The sequence below is a fragment of the Syngnathoides biaculeatus genome, chromosome 5 (genome assembly GCF_019802595.1).
Source record: "Syngnathoides biaculeatus isolate LvHL_M chromosome 5, ASM1980259v1, whole genome shotgun sequence".
Classification (NCBI taxonomy): domain Eukaryota; kingdom Metazoa; phylum Chordata; class Actinopteri; order Syngnathiformes; family Syngnathidae; genus Syngnathoides; species Syngnathoides biaculeatus.
Genome location: NC_084644.1, coordinates 30,745,493 through 30,764,138, shown reverse-complemented (window position 1 = coordinate 30,764,138; position 18,646 = coordinate 30,745,493). Strand labels below are relative to the sequence as shown.

The 18,646-nt window shown below is 41.7% G+C and overlaps 1 protein-coding gene across 5 annotated transcripts in view; it reads left to right on the top strand.

The window, feature by feature from the left end:
• The first annotated feature begins 1,614 nt into the window (after window positions 1-1,614).
• grik5 (glutamate receptor, ionotropic, kainate 5) overlaps window positions 1,615-18,646 on the top strand; it is a 99,043-nt gene continuing 82,011 nt past the window's right edge. For 4 of the 5 annotated variants that reach the window (XR_009795042.1, XM_061820028.1, XM_061820026.1 and 1 more), the window contains exon 1: window positions 1,615-1,728. The gene's annotated coding sequence lies outside the window, so the exon portion shown is untranslated. The remainder of the gene's footprint in view (window positions 1,729-18,646) is intronic. The other variant, XM_061820025.1, reaches the window with a different exon arrangement.

Genomic DNA, 18,646 nt, shown 5'->3' with positions numbered 1-18,646 from the left:
GTTTGGCTTTTTGTGCGCATGTGCGTGTGTTGTTTGTTTGCCGTTATCACCGCAGCCCAGATGGACGAAGCCCTTTAGTGGCGCGTTAGCCGTGTTTAGCATGAAGATTGCCTGGCCCCGTGTGATCACCCCCCCACCCCCAACCCACCGCCACTTCGTTCTCCATGCCAATATGTTTTGCCATGTGTGAGTGCGTGTGTTTTGGTGCGTGTGCTTTCAGTCAGCAGGTGGATGCACTTGCGTTTGCAGACGTGAGCCGTTAGGTAATCACAAATCACTCTGATCTATTCCCGAACCTCTGCCATTATATATAGCATTATCCTCTCTGCCACCCACTCTCCATTCTTTCTCTCTTTCCTCATGCACTTACTCTATTTTCTACCTCCCCTCATCGCAGTCCTTCAGCTCCCGCACTCCCACACTCACTCCATCGGCCTGTTTGCTCATACAGTATATTTTACCGCTCCCCGTTGTTTGTCTCTGCTCTCTTGACATTTCATTGTCATCTCGCATCTCCTTCGCCGCTCTGTCACCCAAAATTACACCCCATCAGTGTTTTACAGAGCCCCCGCTGTCTTCGACATCCCATGTTTTCCTGCCCCTCTACACCCCTGTTTTGCCTTCCATCACATGTGTGCGAGCAGTATTGATTCCACGCTCCTTTGACAGGCACAGTAATGGACGACTTCAAGTGTGTCCAGATGTGTGTGTGTGGGGGGGTGTGTGTGAGGGATGGCAATAACTCCCCTGACCAGGCGGAGGGCCTGCGGGCACAGTTTTAAAAAAGAAAAAAAAAGAGAAAAAAAAGCAGGCAGCATGAAAGATAGCAAAGTTTGACAGGGCGCATTTTAAGGGCAGTGAGCCAAATGTAGGGCAACTTTCAAATCACAAGCCCCTCGCACCTCGGGGAAGTCGACCAGCCGTGGAGGAAAAAAAAAGAGAGACCCCCTCTGCACTGCACCGCTCGGGCGCCCTCCAGGCAATAAAACAAATGAGTAAACTCCTGATATAGCGACTGACGGTTGGCGTTTGTTGTTGCCAAATAGTGAGTTGCTCAATAATCAGCCACGAGTGGTGACGCGGCGCAGTTAAAATGCTAATTCAATTAAACCAATTGCTTTTCTATCACCCGCGACATTCAGTGCCTACCCAGATTTGTTTTGTACAGATTATTGTGGAAAAGTTGGGCAGTTCTCATGATTACTGCAACCACAGAATCCCCACTAGAAGTCTGATATTCATACTATTAGATTAAGTTGACCAAATGGCTGTTTGTAACTTCCACTTTTCTAATCTACAAAAAGCTACTTTCCTCTAATAATGGCCTCCACATATTGACAACACCCTCATAAATGAGTGCGTGCCACCCCTGCCATCACCCCCCTCCAGCCATGCCAAGCTTTGCTATAATTTAATCAAAGCGTCAATCGATTTATTTCATCCACTAACCGTGAGATAAATCTAAAAGAGAAATAAAAACAAGAAAAACTGTTGCTTATTTGCATTTAGCTGCGTCACTTCCTGTGAAAGTACCATATAGCCTACATACAAATGTGAAGTGAGCTGACTGCTTTCTAACTTATCATAGCATGTGACACCTCCCTGGCAATATCTGCAAAATTCATCCACTTTGTTTCCAGACCACAGGCACACAATGCTTCATACAAGGCTCCGTTGGTTCAGCTGGCATTTGAAGAATGTGACCCGAAATTGCGCAAGCGCTTGTAGGTAAAACAACGTTTGATTTAATATTTAATTTACTCAATGCCTCCCATTGAATGCTTGTTTTGAAATCCTTCATGTTGTGAGTGTATGCGTGTGAATGTGTGCGTGTACCTGTCGAAGTGAACTTTTTTACGGCACTTTTTGCTTGAGCTTTCCCTCTTTGGTCAAGTGCCCTTCAAATGTTTGCTCTAGCTCACAATTCAGCTTTATCATGATCTTTATCTCAGGGAAAAATCAAATCTTGCAATATTGTGGGAAAGCTTACAGTATTGGAGGAAGGTTGGCAGCACAGGTGGTGCAAAGAAGTGAAAAAGAGACTTCATAAAACATACCGTGAGCTTCTTAACCTGTTCTAGGTTTACATTTGTATACAATGTTTCCAAATTGCTATTATTACTACAACAATAATCATGCTATGCCCACAATAACATCATGCCCTGTGGGTCAGATGGTGGCATCATCAACAATCGTCTCTGTTTCACCGAGTGATTGTGACGCCACACTCTGACAAATTTAGGACATCATATAATGGACCTTTCCGACTGGCGAACTTCAGCTCCGCCCCCCTTAGCTACAGTTGCCATGCCCCACAATGAACATAACAGGTTTGAACTGGATCCTCTATCGTGTATTCCAGATAATATTGGGGTATGTTTTTTGCCAAATGCGTCGGACTTGTCCAAGAGAGTTCTACAGAGAGGTCTCAACTATTCCACGCAAGGATATGTACACGGAATTAAGATTTTGGACTGAGCAGGACGCAATGTCAGAGTTACAGGGAAACATTGGCGATCGATGCAAAAAGATTTGACGCCTCACAAACTTCATATTGAAATCTAACAGGATAAAATTGTGGAATGGTACTGAGTTTGTAAATCAGGGTGAGTACTTTTTATCTGGAAAGATCACAAGTAATATCATTGTAGTCTTTATAAGTGAGTGGGTGTATTCATTTCACTTGGCTTGTAATGGAACCACTTGCTCTATTTTTAAAGTCCGATGTGATACAAATGGGGCAATAGACATTTCTCTTGCGTCACACCACGCATTGACGTATTACGAACCCGGCATAAAACATTCCACACTTCATTCAGCAGGTCAGTGATACACTAACAAAGTGAAAGTTGTTTTCCTGCAAAGTATAAAGCACTAATAATAATTTAATCAAACTCAGAGAAGACACTTCTCCCTCACTTGCCTTCGAACATACAGCCTTGTGTTTGTTGATATTGTTCATATTTAGTTCTACGTGCGGTCTTCCGTGAGCCTCAATCCATCGTAGACACTTCGTCATCTGTGTTTTAGGCTTTGGAAAATGAATCAACCAGGGCACTTATAACTGAGCAGGATATCTTTCATCAGAATTGCACATTCTCCAAGTGCATCTGAGGACCATTCATTTGTAACATTAACTTTTCAAAGCGCACGCAACTGACAACCAGCATTGCTTGTGTGACAATACGGCGAGAGGGGTGTGTCAAGCCAGGGGTTATGACAATGTGGCTATCTGATTGGCTATTATTGTACGAGTGATTGACAGGTCGGAAAGGTCCATTGTTCCACTCCTTTCAACGCTGCGGTCACATGAGTGAGTCAGCCAATGAGTGTGTTTTTTTAGACGTACACACATTAGGCATTAACGGCAACAAATGGGAGTTTTTTTTTTTCCAGTAAATCATGGTGGATAGGTAAAACTTTGCGAGCAGGTGAAAATGCATCCCCTGTTTATAGTTCACTGAACAAAGACATCTTGGTACTAATTTTTGGGGGTGAATAAAAAGTGCCATCTTTCACTTGTCATTTCCATCATTCATACTGTAGTCCATTTAATAACCAATTAAATAGATTTAATCGTAATATTATATCGTCAACATATGCTCTCCATGTGTTAGCCATGCTGTTTGAATTCATCGGCAGTGTTCCAACAATTGTATTATTTCACGCAGTATGTGCACAAAGTGTTTTATTAATGGCGCATACTCTTAATGCCATCGTGTCACATCCTATTCGTCCCGCAGGCACTTGGTCGCCTATATCGCCCATAATTTCATCGTAATTTGCATGAAATCACGCTGCAAGGTCCGTTTTGTGCACGACTGTTCATCTTAACTTGTTTAATATGGAATGGAAAAAAAGTGGACCCGCAAGCAGGTGATCGTGCCCTACAAATAGTGATTAAACTAAAGCTGAACAAGCGATACTGATGCAAGATGCGCTTGTTTTGCTAATTTTCTGGATTAAGTCGTGCAAGGCCTCATGTACTGTAAGGCACGCTAACCAGCCGCATTATGCATGCGTTTGTTCAGCCAGGGCAAGTCGTTTACCCAACACTGGAGTAAATCAAATGCTAATCCCACATTAAAATATGGCCGCTGCCGCGTAAATGTTCAGACAGATGTTTTCTGTTTGCATGCGCTAGTGTCTATTAGCATAGAGTGAGAGCAGACTCACCATGAGAAAGCTGGAAGGAAACATAATTGACCCACTCAAGGTCACACACCATTAATGTAGATGTACACACATGGCCCAAAAAGTGCACCTGCACATAGAAATACATATTTAAATGCATGATGTTCACCGGGGATAGGGAGCACAAATAGCAGGTCGTAATTAAAGCTCCCAAAATTTTCTTTTTGAAATGCGCTCTAAATGCCTATGCACTGCTACCTTGAGTTATGAGTTCCACAATTTGGGTTAGGGGACAGGACCGCCAATCAGACACTCAAGTGCCCCAGATGGTACAAAAATGATTTGTAATTTTCAAATACAACACTTTGGATGATGTTGATGAGACATCCCCCGCCAACCATCGCCCATTTCCCGCTGACCTTGAACTAAATCTCATCACAGCAGAGATGACACTTGCGCTAGCAGCTCACAGCCTCAAAAATCAATAAGCACCCAAGCACAAAACAGCCGCTGTATTGACCTTTTTTGTTCATTATGATCAAAATACATCCCACAGGCATTTTCTTCAGTTCCGGCTTTAATGGATACAGTTAAACTTTAATTTCAGAACCACTTAAAACTAATTACTTATGAATGTTTTATGAGTATGTTAGCAATGATGTTATCAACAGTTAAAATAAGTTACAGTTACAATTCATTGGTTGAGCAACATCCATCCATCCATCCATCATCCATCCATCCATCATCCATCCATCCATCCATCCATCCATTTTTACCGCTTATCCGAGGTCAGGTCGCAGGGGCAGTACCTCGAGCAGGGATTCCCAGACTTCCCTTTCCCCAGCCGCTTCATCCGGCTCTTCCGGGGGGATCCCAGGCCAGCGGAGAGCATTCTGGAAGTCTTTCTTTATGGCCTCACCGAACTCCTCCCAAGCCTGAGTTTCTGCTTGGCCAGCTCGTACCCATCAGATGCTTCAGCAGTCCAGACATTCCCAGCAGATTTTCACAATACGCACTGGCTATGTCAGATTGGCATCACCACCATCTGAACCAACTCACTACGAGTTGGTGATCAGTGGACAGCTCTGCCTCTCTCTTTACCCGAGTCTCCAAGACATGTGTCCACAAGTCCAATGACATGACCACAACGTCAAACATCGAACCGCCACATAGGGTGTCCTGGTGCAGAATGCACTTGTAGACACCCTTATTCTTGAACATGGTGTTCGTTATGGACAATCCGTAATGCTTGAACATGGTGTTCGTTATGGACAATCCGTGATGAGGATGGAAATCCCAAAACGGGTTCTGATTGTGTTCTGATGTGTGGTGAGGAGGGGGCATTCCTCCCAATCGCACCCTTCCAGGTCTAACTATCATTGCCCACGTGACCATTGGAGTCCCCAACCTCTCACTGTGTGCAACTCCAGAGTTGAACAGAATCCATCCCCTCTCAACAAGACCGGTAGCAGAGCCCAAGGCTTGTGTGGAGAGGAGTCTGACTTTATCTAGTTAGAACTTCTTCCCCTCACACAGCAGCTCAGGCTCTGTCCCTGCCAAAGAGGTGACGTTCCAAGTCCCGAAAGTCAGCTTCTGCAGCCAGAGATCGGCTCGCCACCCACCTCACACAGCAACCGACAATTATTCCTCCTTCGACAGGTCATGGGCCTATGGGAAGGGGGGCCTGCATTACCCTTTCAGGCAGTGCCTGGCCACCAGGCGCCTGCCTTCCAGCCCTACCTCCAGTCCTGGCTCAAGATGTGGTCCCCGGTGATCGACATCCAGACAATGGAAACCTCAATCAATTTTTTTTTTTTTTTTTTTAATGAGTGTCTTATAGCTGTACTTTTCTGGTCCCTAACCCAGGACCCGTTTGTCATGGGTGACCCTATCAGGGTTGTGAAATCCCAGACAATTTAGCTTAGATCAAGTGATCTAGATAAATATATCAATGATCTAAATTAGATAGTGACAGCTTCCTGCAGGGGTGGTTGAGCAACAGCTATATTCATATGCCATAGTAATAATGCATTGTACATTTTCTGTACACACAACTCCAACTTAGTAATAATCACTGCGATGTTTGTTTCACGTTTTGTTCAAAGGAAGGAAATTGATCCTGTCTTGAATGACAAACATTTCTGCAATTCGCTGCCCTCCTTTTGCCCTTGACAGTCAACTTCTCTCAGCTTCATTCGTTTCGCGTCCCCACGGAACCAATTTTAGCAATATCTAGTAGTATTTTCACAGAAGCAAAACTGGGATAGAATTCTGACAAATATTGGTCGTAAACCACTCAGTGAAAAAAATCTAATTGTGAGACCAATTTGATCTCGTTTGATACACCGCTAGTTGAATTACTATAGTCAGTCGGCAATGGACAAATGATCACCAATGAATTCTATTCCCTTAAATTGCTGTGAATTCAACTTTTAATCCATTCTATACAATTACAATCTACAAGAGCCATAAAGCAGTGGAAGATATACTCTGCCTCGGGATTAGCATAATAAAATATGATCTTATAGAAGCACTATTTTTTTTCATTTAACATTCACCATAGTGTAATAGAGTTATGGCGGGTAGGCAGTTAAATTGAAAAACCACAGTTAAAACTGATGAAATCATTTCGCCTTAGCAGAAGCAGAAAAGTCATTTCCCGGTGCGCGGCCTCCTCAAGCAGTGTGACAAACTACACGTCTAAAAATAAAGTGCGCAGGAGAAAAGTCAGGAACGCACCAAGGTCATTAACCGCACGTTGTTTTGAACGTCTAACATTAATAGAATATCAATCAGTTTTCCGTCCAGACCACGACAGGCACCAATACGTTTCCTGCTAGTCAATAAGGTAGACTATTGCTGTCCAATTTGTTGCCATTCAACTTTGAGTATTTTGTAGTTGCAGTTGCAGGCGTACCAAATTTTCAGTCAGGTGAGACAGTGTATGCCCTCAGTGCCGGACACAATTGATTAAGTCATTGGTCTGCCTCACAGTTCTGAGAATCCGGGTTCAAATTTGGCCTTGCCTCAGTAGAGTGTCCGTGGTTTTTTTTTTCCAGTACTCCGTACTTTTCTCCCACATTAAAAAAAAAGCACTGCAGTTAATTCGAAGACTCTAAGTTGCCTGCATGTGTGAATGTGAGTGCGAGTGCTTATTTGTCCACGTCTGCCCTGCAATTGGCTGGCGACGAGTTCAAAGTGTAAACCGCCTCTCGCCCAGAGTCAGGTGGGATAGGTTCCAGCACGCCTGTGATCCTAGTAGGGATAGGCGGGACGTAAAATGGATAAATGTACATTGATTAATTCTAACTCTTTTTAAATAGTTTCCATTTTCTTTATAAACGTTAATTAAATTCACTTATAGCTAGATCGTCAGTGTATACAAACACACACCTGACCTCCCTTGACTGAGATATAAATTCTGAGAATTCCAGACCATTTTTCCACAAATGCATTTGTGAGGTTGCATACGGAGGCTGGTCTAATTCATTCAAAAGTGTTCTTTTGGGGTGAGGTCAGGATTGTGCAGGCCAGCCAAGGTAAGTACGGTAAATATTCAAAGACTTATCCATACAGTTGATAGAAACACAATTAGGGTGCGGCGCTGAGGGTATACATGCACTCACCAGGCGCAAAATTAGGTACGGCTGCAACTACAAAGCATCCAAATAAGATTGCTTCCCATCAAAGTGCCTCTACTCACCATATATTCAAAAGAGTGTCAACACAATGTCATGAAGTGGATAGGGTGTAATAAAATTGACTTGACTTTAACTTGAAAGTTCTAGGCTTCTTCTGCAGCAGCATCAAAAGAAAAAACTCTCCTTTTATCCTGAGGCACAATCCTCCAATCATGCCGGGACCAACCAAACATGCATTAGATGAGATAATTACAACATTTGCCTTGATTTCTCCAAATTGTTTTTTGTTTATTTTGCGCTGTAGCACTTTTAGCCACAAATGAAACCATTCTCCAAAAGCGAAAGGGGGATGAGTAGGGGGCACCACTTTGCAGAAGGGAAAGAAAATCAAAATTAAAACTGCACACTTATGCAAATCCGCCTTTTTGATCATTTCAATTAACGCTATTGAAGTTAAACTGGTGGAAAGCCATTCAGTGGAATGCGCTGAAAGCATTCCGTAATACCTGGAGAGTCGACTTAATCCAACACGGGCGTGATTAAAGGCTTCATTTGCTGTGCGTGCATGTGCGCGTTCCCCTAGCCCCCGCCATCGAGAGACAACATCAGCCACCGACTTCCTCCTCCAATCAACACGATGTAAGAGTTCATGTTAAAACGACTCTTCCCGCGCTCTACATTAATACTCTGCAAATTAACGCCGGGGAGCGCCGTCGCTGGCTCGGCTCGACGACGAGAGAACGTCTCGTCCTACTTATTGTGCCGACTTCGCGCCGCAGTCGCGATGGATTTTTCTTCGGCGAGCGCATTCGAGATGGATTTGTCTCTTGCTCGCGGCAGCCTGAAAACAAACCCGAAATGAACAGGCTGCTCTCCGCGCCGGCAAATTAGCGGAGATGAGAACATGACGCAGAAAGCCTGATTCTCACTCAGCACTGATACAAGCACAATCTAGGAAGTTTATCCCTTTGGAAGTTTTGTGTACATAAATAACACTGAAAATACTAGTATGCGTCAACTATTTTTGCTGTAGATTTTTCAGGTATCTGTACATATTTTTTTTCTTTGAACCTTTTCTTACATGATAACAAATTCCTTAATTTGTACTTCTTACTTGCTCAAAATAGGGTCGTGATATTTTTTCACCTACAACGGATGGCAACACGATGTCCAAAATACCAAATTGGAATTTTTTTTCCCCCACGCTACACTATTACTCGTTTTATTTGTTTTCTTTCCAGGCCAGGGCGCAAAATGTGAAATTAAGGCCGGTGGCCTGACGCGAGCATGTTGCTAAGCTAGCCAACAGGGACCACCCAGTTCCTTTTTTCCACTGATTCGTTGATAAAGTAGCTACAATGGGAATAAATATCTCTGCATATAATGAGCTGGAGGAGATGAAACATAGGTGCTGTGCTTTATTGTATTTTAAGATAACATTTTTGTTGCTAAAAATGCTAAAAATCACACGTTTCCACCACTTTGAACCAACCTGGTAAAGTCACCACAGGGTAGTACATTGCTCTACCTTCCTTTAGCATGTCACGGTGCATCATTTGTCTTGTGTCCTAAATGACTATTTCCTACATTTTGTCAGTCGTTTACTGTTCAACTCTCAGGAAATGTCTTCCTGCTGTCTTTCTGAAATCACTTGGCCACCGCATCTCGTCAATCTATCATCACATCGTGCTGGCGCGCGGATGGAATATTTTTCAATATGGGGGGCAGCAGAAGTTGTACAGGACTGTACACGGCAGCATGTACACGATGAATGCGTTGGTCGATGACGCAGTGTACTCTATTAAATGCAGTGTGAAAAGGCTTTTATAAGGCAGAAGAAAAACACAGACAGCGGAGATGTGCGGGAGCGTGAACCCGGGAGCATTCACGATGTCGACAACCCATTCCGAGAAACAAAATTTTTCCCGTTCAAGGCCTTATTTTTGAGAATATTTGATTTTATTTTATATTTTTATCTGTTCAAGGATTATTTCTGGTAAATGTTACATTTTGTGTCTACCTAAAATCCACCAGCATTTAACCTTCAACAATTCTCCATCTAATCTGAAAAAGCACATACAAGATGTATTTTTACTGTGATCATTATCTTATTTAGCTTTTTTTTTTTTTGGTTTTATCAGTTTTAGTGAGTTCACAACATTAACAAACCTGTGGAAACACCTTGGCATGACAGCCAGCCAATGCTAACCAGTTTATAAATAACAATGTGACATTTAGTAAGATTTTTCTTCTTCTTAGTACGAGCAATGTGCATTATATTTTTCTCAAAAGGGATCATGTATAATAGGAACAATACTTGAGTATGTTCTATCTGCGAATGGCAGATTGCAAGAGTTGAATAATGCAGTTTTATCCACTGGATATATATTAGAAGTAAATGAGTCATTAAGGTGCCTTTGAGACGTTCCCAGTTTACCAAAAGAAAAGAAACATTTTCCGGTGAACTTCATATTCAGTGTATGAAGTAGATGTGATCCTATTGGACATCTGTATTGGTCAGTCTCCCACACTTTTCCTTTAAATAAATCAACTGCAATAACGCCATGTACATGCAAAAAAACATATCTTTGATCTTGCTGACAAGGTGGACATTTTTTCTCATGCTAGCGTTTAATGTGCCTATGGTGGACCTTCACTTAACAAACAGACTGTGTAGTGTTTAACACAGGGGTGCCCAGACTTTTTTACCCCCAGATCTACTTTTCAAGCAGCCAGCCCCTCGCAAGCTACGGTGGCAGGGGGGGAGGGTGGTTAATGATAATGATGATGATGCTGCTGCTGCTCCCATACCATTTTAAGGTTAATGTTATGTTGCCTCCTATATTTAAAATACAGAATTTGCTTTTTGTGCACTCAATTGTCTGTTCTTTCATCCTGGATCAGGTGTGCGAAGGCGGAATTTTAACATTACACACCATCTCATCCCGGACTTTCTAACTTGGCTTTAGACCAGACTTTTCCCGCTTGGAAAAGAGAAAATCTCTTCCAGTTTAACCAGTTTTTCTTCAATTATTCACACACTGCAACAGTCATTGCATCTTAAAACGACAGCATTTCTTTTTTAACTTTCTCCATTAATGTCAAAAGTAAACATAAGCAGCATGTCTAGCTCATCTTTGCTCTACATTGCCCAGACTGTGATGCTAACTAAAGCAGTGGTGGTGGATGCTGTCATTATAGAACACATTGATGGGCTGCGTAAGTACTGTAACATTTGTAAATATGAGTGTACGTCCTTAAGAGTGGGGGGGGGGGGTGAAAGGTAAACTAGGAAAAAGAGAGTGTGGCGGAGGAGTAGTCGTTGTTATAGAAAGTTTTGTGTGCTGTCTAAAAGAAACCAGTTCATTTCATTTCTTACAGTACGTATGTGAATTGTGCCATTGAATGTAACAACCAGTCATCCCTCACTCATTGAATCACATTTCAAAATGCCAAAAACTGAATAGCTGTATGTTATACTTTCAATTTGCATTGGATTTTTTTTTTTTTTTTTGCACAACACAGAATATCTGCAAAGAGACTGCTTCCCTGGTGCACAATTGCGCACGTGCGCAGTTTAGAGAGAACATTGGCTGACATGTTTTTTTTGTTTTTTTTTTTTTTTTTTTTTTTGGACATGCCGTCCCGCGATCGACCAAGACTCCCATCAACGCATTGAGCACCACTGGTTTAACACATCGAATTCATAATTTCTGAAATGTGTTTATATTGCTTTTTTGAAATTTAACCATACCAGGGGCCACGTTAAGCTTGAGCAACGTCCAATTAGACGCAAAAATGATGAAAATGCAAAACATAAGATCACGTAAATATTTATTTAGACACTAGTCACTGTTTTAGCTTCAATTGAAGAAAGAAAAATGCTGGTCGTGTTATCAATGAAAATATCAGAGGGTTTCTTTAAGGGGCAGTTAAGCCATAATGGTGGTGAATGGACATACAAAATTTTGAATGTAATTGAAAATTACAAATTTCATCAAATCAAATCATTTAACCACTTATTACACACACTTTTAAAACTAAAATGAAGGAAATATATTTGAAGATACTGTTGTACTTGTGTGCAAAGTTATTTGGCCACTTATATTAGGAATTAAGAAATGCCACCGTTTGACTACATTTTCATGATGACCGAATGTTTCAAATTAACACCAATAATCAATTGTGTGCACCGTACTGAAGATGTTATAAGCACAAATAGAAAGAAAGCGACATTTTCTGTAGTAGTACGGCAATTTTTCCATTTATCTGTACCAGCAGCCTCCCGACCACCCTCAAACCCCTCCACCGCAGGCGCCACATCAATCCGTCATCCTCGACGCTGTTGCCACGGCAGCAAAAACATGACAACGAGAGTCGGACCAAATGTCATGTGAGTCATTGGGCGCACAATCTGTGTGTGTATCTGTGTTTGTGTGTGCGTAGGCAACGGTCCATGGCTGTGAGATGACAAAAAAAAAAGCCTCCCGCTGGGGGTCTCGCTTGTTTTCGCCGGCCACAGCAAAACTTCCAAATGTGCAGGATCTTGCACTTGTTGATGTCGATGTAGCCCCCTAGCGAAAGACATTCCCGCCATCAGTTGCCATTGTGTCCTTTAAAGGGACCCAGACGTCGTGTATACTGTAGGCCCTGCTGTGAATCCCGACCGCTCGCCATGTCGAGTGTCTGTTTCCCGTCCAAAGAAATTACTCGTTGAAATAAAGGCGATCAAGCAGTGAAAGGCTGCCGATTGATTGCGAGTTCAGAAAGTTTCCTCGACACCTGCCGTTCAGCTACGCTCCATTGGTTCATTTTCCCTGCTTCGTTCTCGTACCAAAACGGATGCATGAGTGTATGCTACAGTGTGTACTGGTACATCTCTCAAGGTTTGGCTGGACCAATCAGTGTCCCTTGAACGTCTTAGATTAACAATGACAGATTGTGAGGAAATGTGCACAGGTTTTGTCACTTAAAGCAGCTTTATCTGATATCAAAAGGTTAGTGAATGTTCCAAGTGATGTGAGCCAAACAATTTTCCCCCCGACAACTGCACTTGTTGACCGTGACCATGACAACAGGGACTCTGAAACGGCTCGGTCTGTCGCTATGGCTCAATGCTGAACAATTTACATCTGCACTTCGCCATGGCTATCTCTCTATACAACGATTTCAAGAGCAAAAGCCTAGGGGGGGAGAAAAGCCCAGCTAACTAGCAGACTGCTTATCATGGGGAAAAAAAAGCTACATTCAGTCTTCTTTGATCATGTACTAAAATATGAGAATAAAGTTCTCACCCTGAACATACTTGAACCAACCAGCCTGCCTCCATTCATGGCATTTCCCCGCATTACATGACTGTCCTTAAATTATTTATACAGCATGTGGGGATAAAATAATTTAGGTTTCTTCAATGTTATCCATCCATTCTCCAAGCCACTTATCCTCACAAGGGTCACAGGAGTGCTGGAGGCTGTCCCAGCTAACTACACCCTGAACTGGTTGCTAGTCAGTCGCACGGCACAAATGGACACCATCACTGAGCGGGAAACGCCCCACCCTCTAAATACTTGTCTCAACAAGTCTGTATTCCTTCTTGGCATTTTCCTGCATTTCCCAAAAAGTCATTTTATGTAAACATAAAAAACGATGAGTACATTTAGTCTACTCTGATGTGGTACTTCCGTGCAAAAAATAAAAAATAAATAAAGGTCTCACCCTCAATATACTTAACTTGTTCCAAACGGTCTGTATCTGTTTTGGCATTTTGTTGCATTTGTCCAAAATAAGCTTTTTATTTACATGTGAAAAATGAAAAAGGTACATATCTCCAATACTATACTAAAATGCAAAAATCAAGGTCTCAACGTTACTAATGCTGAATAGATTAAGTGAACACCCCCCTTACAGTCTTTGATATGAACCCTTCAAGCAAGATCAGTGCAGGAAAATTACCCTATATAAATAAAGTAGTTTGCATTAAAATTGTATCCAATAGGTAATGTGATATGTACTCTATCTTGACAATGTGATCATTTAATAGTGTTTTGAGACAATTTTTATCGACAATTATGAATTTTCAGGGGCGCTGCCATTTTCGCGAGTCACAATACTTACGTGGGCGTATGTGACGTGTTACGTGCTGTTCCAAATGCACCATTATGTGGGAAAGCATTATGCCCAGCACTGATTTCTCGGGTTTATCCTCATCTGATGAAGAAATAGCAGTATTGGTTGATCGGGAAGACGGAGGAATACTTCCATACAGAGCGGCGGAGTGAGCTCGTCGGACTCCACGCAAAGAACCATCTGAATAGTCAATATTATTTACAGCTGCGCGGCTTCGCCTCCCGAACGTTTGTCTCTGTGCCCTGCGATTGAGTGGCAACCAGTTCAGGGTGTACCCTGCCTCCTGCCCGTTGACAGCTGGGATAGGCTCCAGCACTCCTCGCGACCGTTGTTAGGATACCCGGCTAAGAAAATGGATGGATGGATGCATGGATGCATGGATGGATAAATACAGATGAACCTAATGGGTCGACACTCTCTTAGAAAAAATGCACGAGGCTCTCGAAGAAGACCCCTGCAAGCCTGTTTCTCCGAAGAGAAATAGAAAGTTGCAGAAACCTCAGGAGAGACTGTTCAAAATGAGGCGAAGAAAAAAAAAAATCTTCTCGCATGGCCGAGTTTTTGCGACGGGAGCCAGGTTTGCGGGGGGTTGGCATGAGCGGTGTAGGGGGGTTGAGACAAGTGCAAAGAAAGCAGAAAGTAATACTGTCGTGTAATATCCTGTAACAAGAATCACACCCTCCCGCGGAGAAAACATTCCGCATCCGCTGCGACAGGGCTCTCATCCCTCCTGCCACATTTCTTTTCTTTTATTGTTGTTGTTTTTTTTTCTTGTCACATTCGCTGCTCTTTGCTAACACAATGTAATTATAAGATTTTATGGATGCTCCCTATTTGAAACAAACAAATAAATAAATAATAAAAACATCGCACATGCACATATTTCCACACTGCAAAGAAGTCAAGGGGCGAGTGCGGGGTTTGAGGAGAGCCTCCGAGCTGTGATTAAACCACTTGAGCCTGAGCCCCCCTATTGGTGCTTACAGTAAAACAATCACTTCCTGGAATGCATCATCAGCATTTTGATTGGTTTTACTCAAATCCCCTCCTGTCTTCAAGGGCGAATTGCACTTTTGTTCAAAAGTCATTATGCCCTTTCGCATACAGTGCAACTTGTTCCGAAAAGTTGTGACGGACTCTTGGGTAGATTACTTTGGAAATGTTGGTTAACATCGCAAGTTACCCTGTTCAAAATGTAATAATCGTGTAACTATTTCAATTACATTTCCAAAGTAATTCAACTAAGTACATTCAATTGCATTTTGATTTTTCATTTGAAAATCCCATTCATCAATCGAGTCAATCGTTAAGAAACCTCCGCTCTTCTATTTGACCAAACTTGACAGTTGTGATTTCCCTCTCTTATTTACTTTTTTTTTTTTTTTAACTGTTGTCAGGGTATCTGAAAGGTGGAAGTTAAGGTGCCTGGAGTAAAGACTGTAGACAAGTGTCTTACTGTGACACACCGCCTCTCCCCTGACTTGCTGAATGGGTCAACTGCAAAACAAGAGCTTCATGTGGACGTCAATGCCAGGCTTTTATTTATAGTTTAAAAGTTCATTTTGAAGCAGCTTAATGAAGCTCGAACCATGCATTTCCCCCCTGATGGCACGCTAACTACATTGCGTGCACAGCTGCATATGAAGCATATTTCATATGCAGGAGTGCACGCATTTCAAATATAAAAAAAAATTCCCCAACGATTAGGCTCATTTAATTGTGGAAAAAAGGCACGGGACCATACCGGCTGCAGTTTTTTCATTAATAACATACTAAAAATCATGCATTTCATGACAGTGGCCCTTTAAAGAATGTTGGTTCATATGACAACCCAAATCAGTGAATGTTCAATGAAAAAAATGCAACAATTATAAAGGTGAAATCACAAATAACATAAAAGTAATTGTTTTTATTCCCCCCCCCGGCCATATTTTAACCCTTACCTTTTAAACTGATAGATGACTATAATAGGTAAAATAAAAAAAAATCTATATCCCAGCTGCATCGTTAAATATGCCGCAGGGTTGACAAAAAAGGAGCAGCTTGTCGTCGGGAAAATATGGTCATTTCATATATAATCATGGAGATTTCCAAAAGCAACTGTAATTGAATTATACGTTTGCTCCTAGTAATGTAATGGATTCCATTTCCATAGAATGTGTCATTAAATCACGCAATCCAATTACATGTAATTAAAAATGCCTTTACTCCCTAACACTGGTGGCGGACGGATAGCAACGTTTTGAAATTTTTCCACAAGTGTTTGTAATGTCTTATTGAAGCAGCACGGGGCTTGTTTCCCAAAGTAGTTTTTGAACATTCTGTTCCGAGTAACTGTAAACAATGGTATATTTGTGACCTGGAGGCGCTTCAGTGTTTTTTCTAATCTATTGGTGACAGCGTCTGAAAGACCGTGTATATTGCATTCTTTGTCTGCGCTGTGAAATTTCACCTCATTCTTGCAAGAAAAGACAACTCTCGATGTTTCCCAGTATTTTACAGTTATAGAAAAACTATGTTTTAAAAGATATAGTTGTGATGAGCAATTGACCTATGTGTGGTAGTGACTGCAAGATTGCTTAATAGCTTATTGCAATTTGGCCTCTTTTTGCAAGAAACATACATCCTGTTACATACTGTTAAAATATTCCTACTATTACAACAAAAGCAGCATGAACACTGGAGAAAAAAAAACATCTGAGCACAAAGGTAAACACAAACAGTTTTCTAAAGTTCCTTCGAGAGTCTGTGTGTGTATATGCGTGTAGTAGGTTGTGACAACGCCACAATGGTCCCATGGCCCCCGAAATGGACTGACTCAGGGGCTTGCTTTGTCATAGTCATTACCTGTGAGAGCCAAAATGGTGCCCGGAGGGGATCACCAAGGAGACTTGGCAGGCATGGGGATGAAAAGGAGACAAAGCGGAAGCTGACGGAAGAGAGGAAGGATGAAAGACAAGAGGGGTCAAAGAGGTCAGACGTGGGCAAGATGAAAAGAGAAAATGGGTGGGAGGAAGGCTTGGATACTATTAACATCTCCCGTACTTGTGTGGTAGCCACAGTGTGGTTGTAATATAGGCTGCGTCAAACGGATCCATGCCCTTTTTTTCCATTTGATCACATTTACAAGTATTTATTCAAATAGCAGTCATTAAAATCTATTTTGTCTTGTAAATTCTTCACAATATCCTTCGACACATTGACACAAAATTCTCATCTGCATCCGTTTCAATAAACGCTTCCCAGGCCAACTCTTTATTAGTTATAGTCGTATCAAGCAAAGGTTGGGGCTCCTAAAAAGGGTTTCAAGGCAAATGTTTGTGTTTCATGGAGGTTTTAACGTTTCAGAAGTCAGGCTTCAAAGAGGATTAGTGTTTCAAAAGACAGCAGTTTGTGTTTTTAGTCCATTTTATTACTGTTTACAATCAGGGTTAGGATTAGGGTTGAAGAACTCAGTTTCATTTCAGGATTTCAAAGTAGGGTTTCACTTTTGGGCTTCTAGCCAATGTTGGGGTTTCACTTTAAGGTTTCAAGACAGGGTTGGTGTTTGAAAGATAGTTTCAAGCCAAGGTTGAGGTTTTTGAGGCAAAAGGTTTCAAAGGAAGGTTTTAAAATAGGGTTTCTATAATGGTCTGGGTTGTGTAGTTTGGGTTTCAAATAGTGTAATAATTTCAAGCCAGGGTCACTGTTTGAAAAAAAAAAAAAAATGGGTTGAGTTTCAAATCTGGGTTTGAAGGCCAGCGTTAGTTTCTCATAAAAGGTTTCGGGTTTATCATTGTTTATAATTCAGTTTTGATGTTAAGGTTTCGAGTTTGGTTTACGGTTTGCACTTGGGATTTCAAATCATAGTTTTCAGCCAGGTTGTTAAACGTGTTGAGGTTTCAAAATGGAGTTTCAAGCACCTTCCTTTCCTCCTTCCTCTCAAAGTTAAGTTCAAAAGTGTCTTTTGTCTGCATCTTTTGTGACAGTTACGCAATCTTTTCCAAAGGCCCATTTTATAGATGGTTGTAGCACCTGCCAGAATAGTAATGGAATCATTTGAGTTGTAACTATAGCGGCCATTTATCTTGGGGGTACACAACTTGGGCAAAGGTTTTTGGATGCTACACTCCCAAAGAAATATAAACTTATGCTGCTGTGATAAGTCACTGACTTTTACTTTTATGGCATCCACTTTGGCTGGAGTATGAGTGACCAAACATGTTTCCTGGCCTTAGAGCAGTGGTTTCCAAACTTGGGCGTGGATTGTTTCAGGAAATAAACACTGCTCTATAGGCTCTTTTGGACCAAAAGGTGGCGTAAGCAGTTTAAATAATTAATGGTAATGTGCAAACATGCATTCAGCATCAAATTACCACTGATTACTAGTCTCTTATGAAATTACAGGCAATATTTTACCCCAATCAAAGTATTGCCTTCCAGTAATGTAGGTTTATAAAGACTCTTTCATTTTGTTGCCTTCCTGTAGAATAATCAAGTGTTGTTCGGTTATTGTGTTGTCTTCACATGATGCCGGAAAGAAACCATTCTCCATTTCTGGTGTTGCCTTCATCAAGAAAAGGAATAGAGATCATTAATCTCACTGTTAGCATTGTGTTACCTCTGTGCAGAATAGAAAAATAGTGTTTTCCTGTGTTCCTTTCATGTAGCGTGGTTGGAGAGTTTCCCTTTCATGTTACCTTCACATGGCAAAGGAAAAGAAAAGTGGGGAAAAAAATACGAGCCATAAATCTCAATCACAGTGT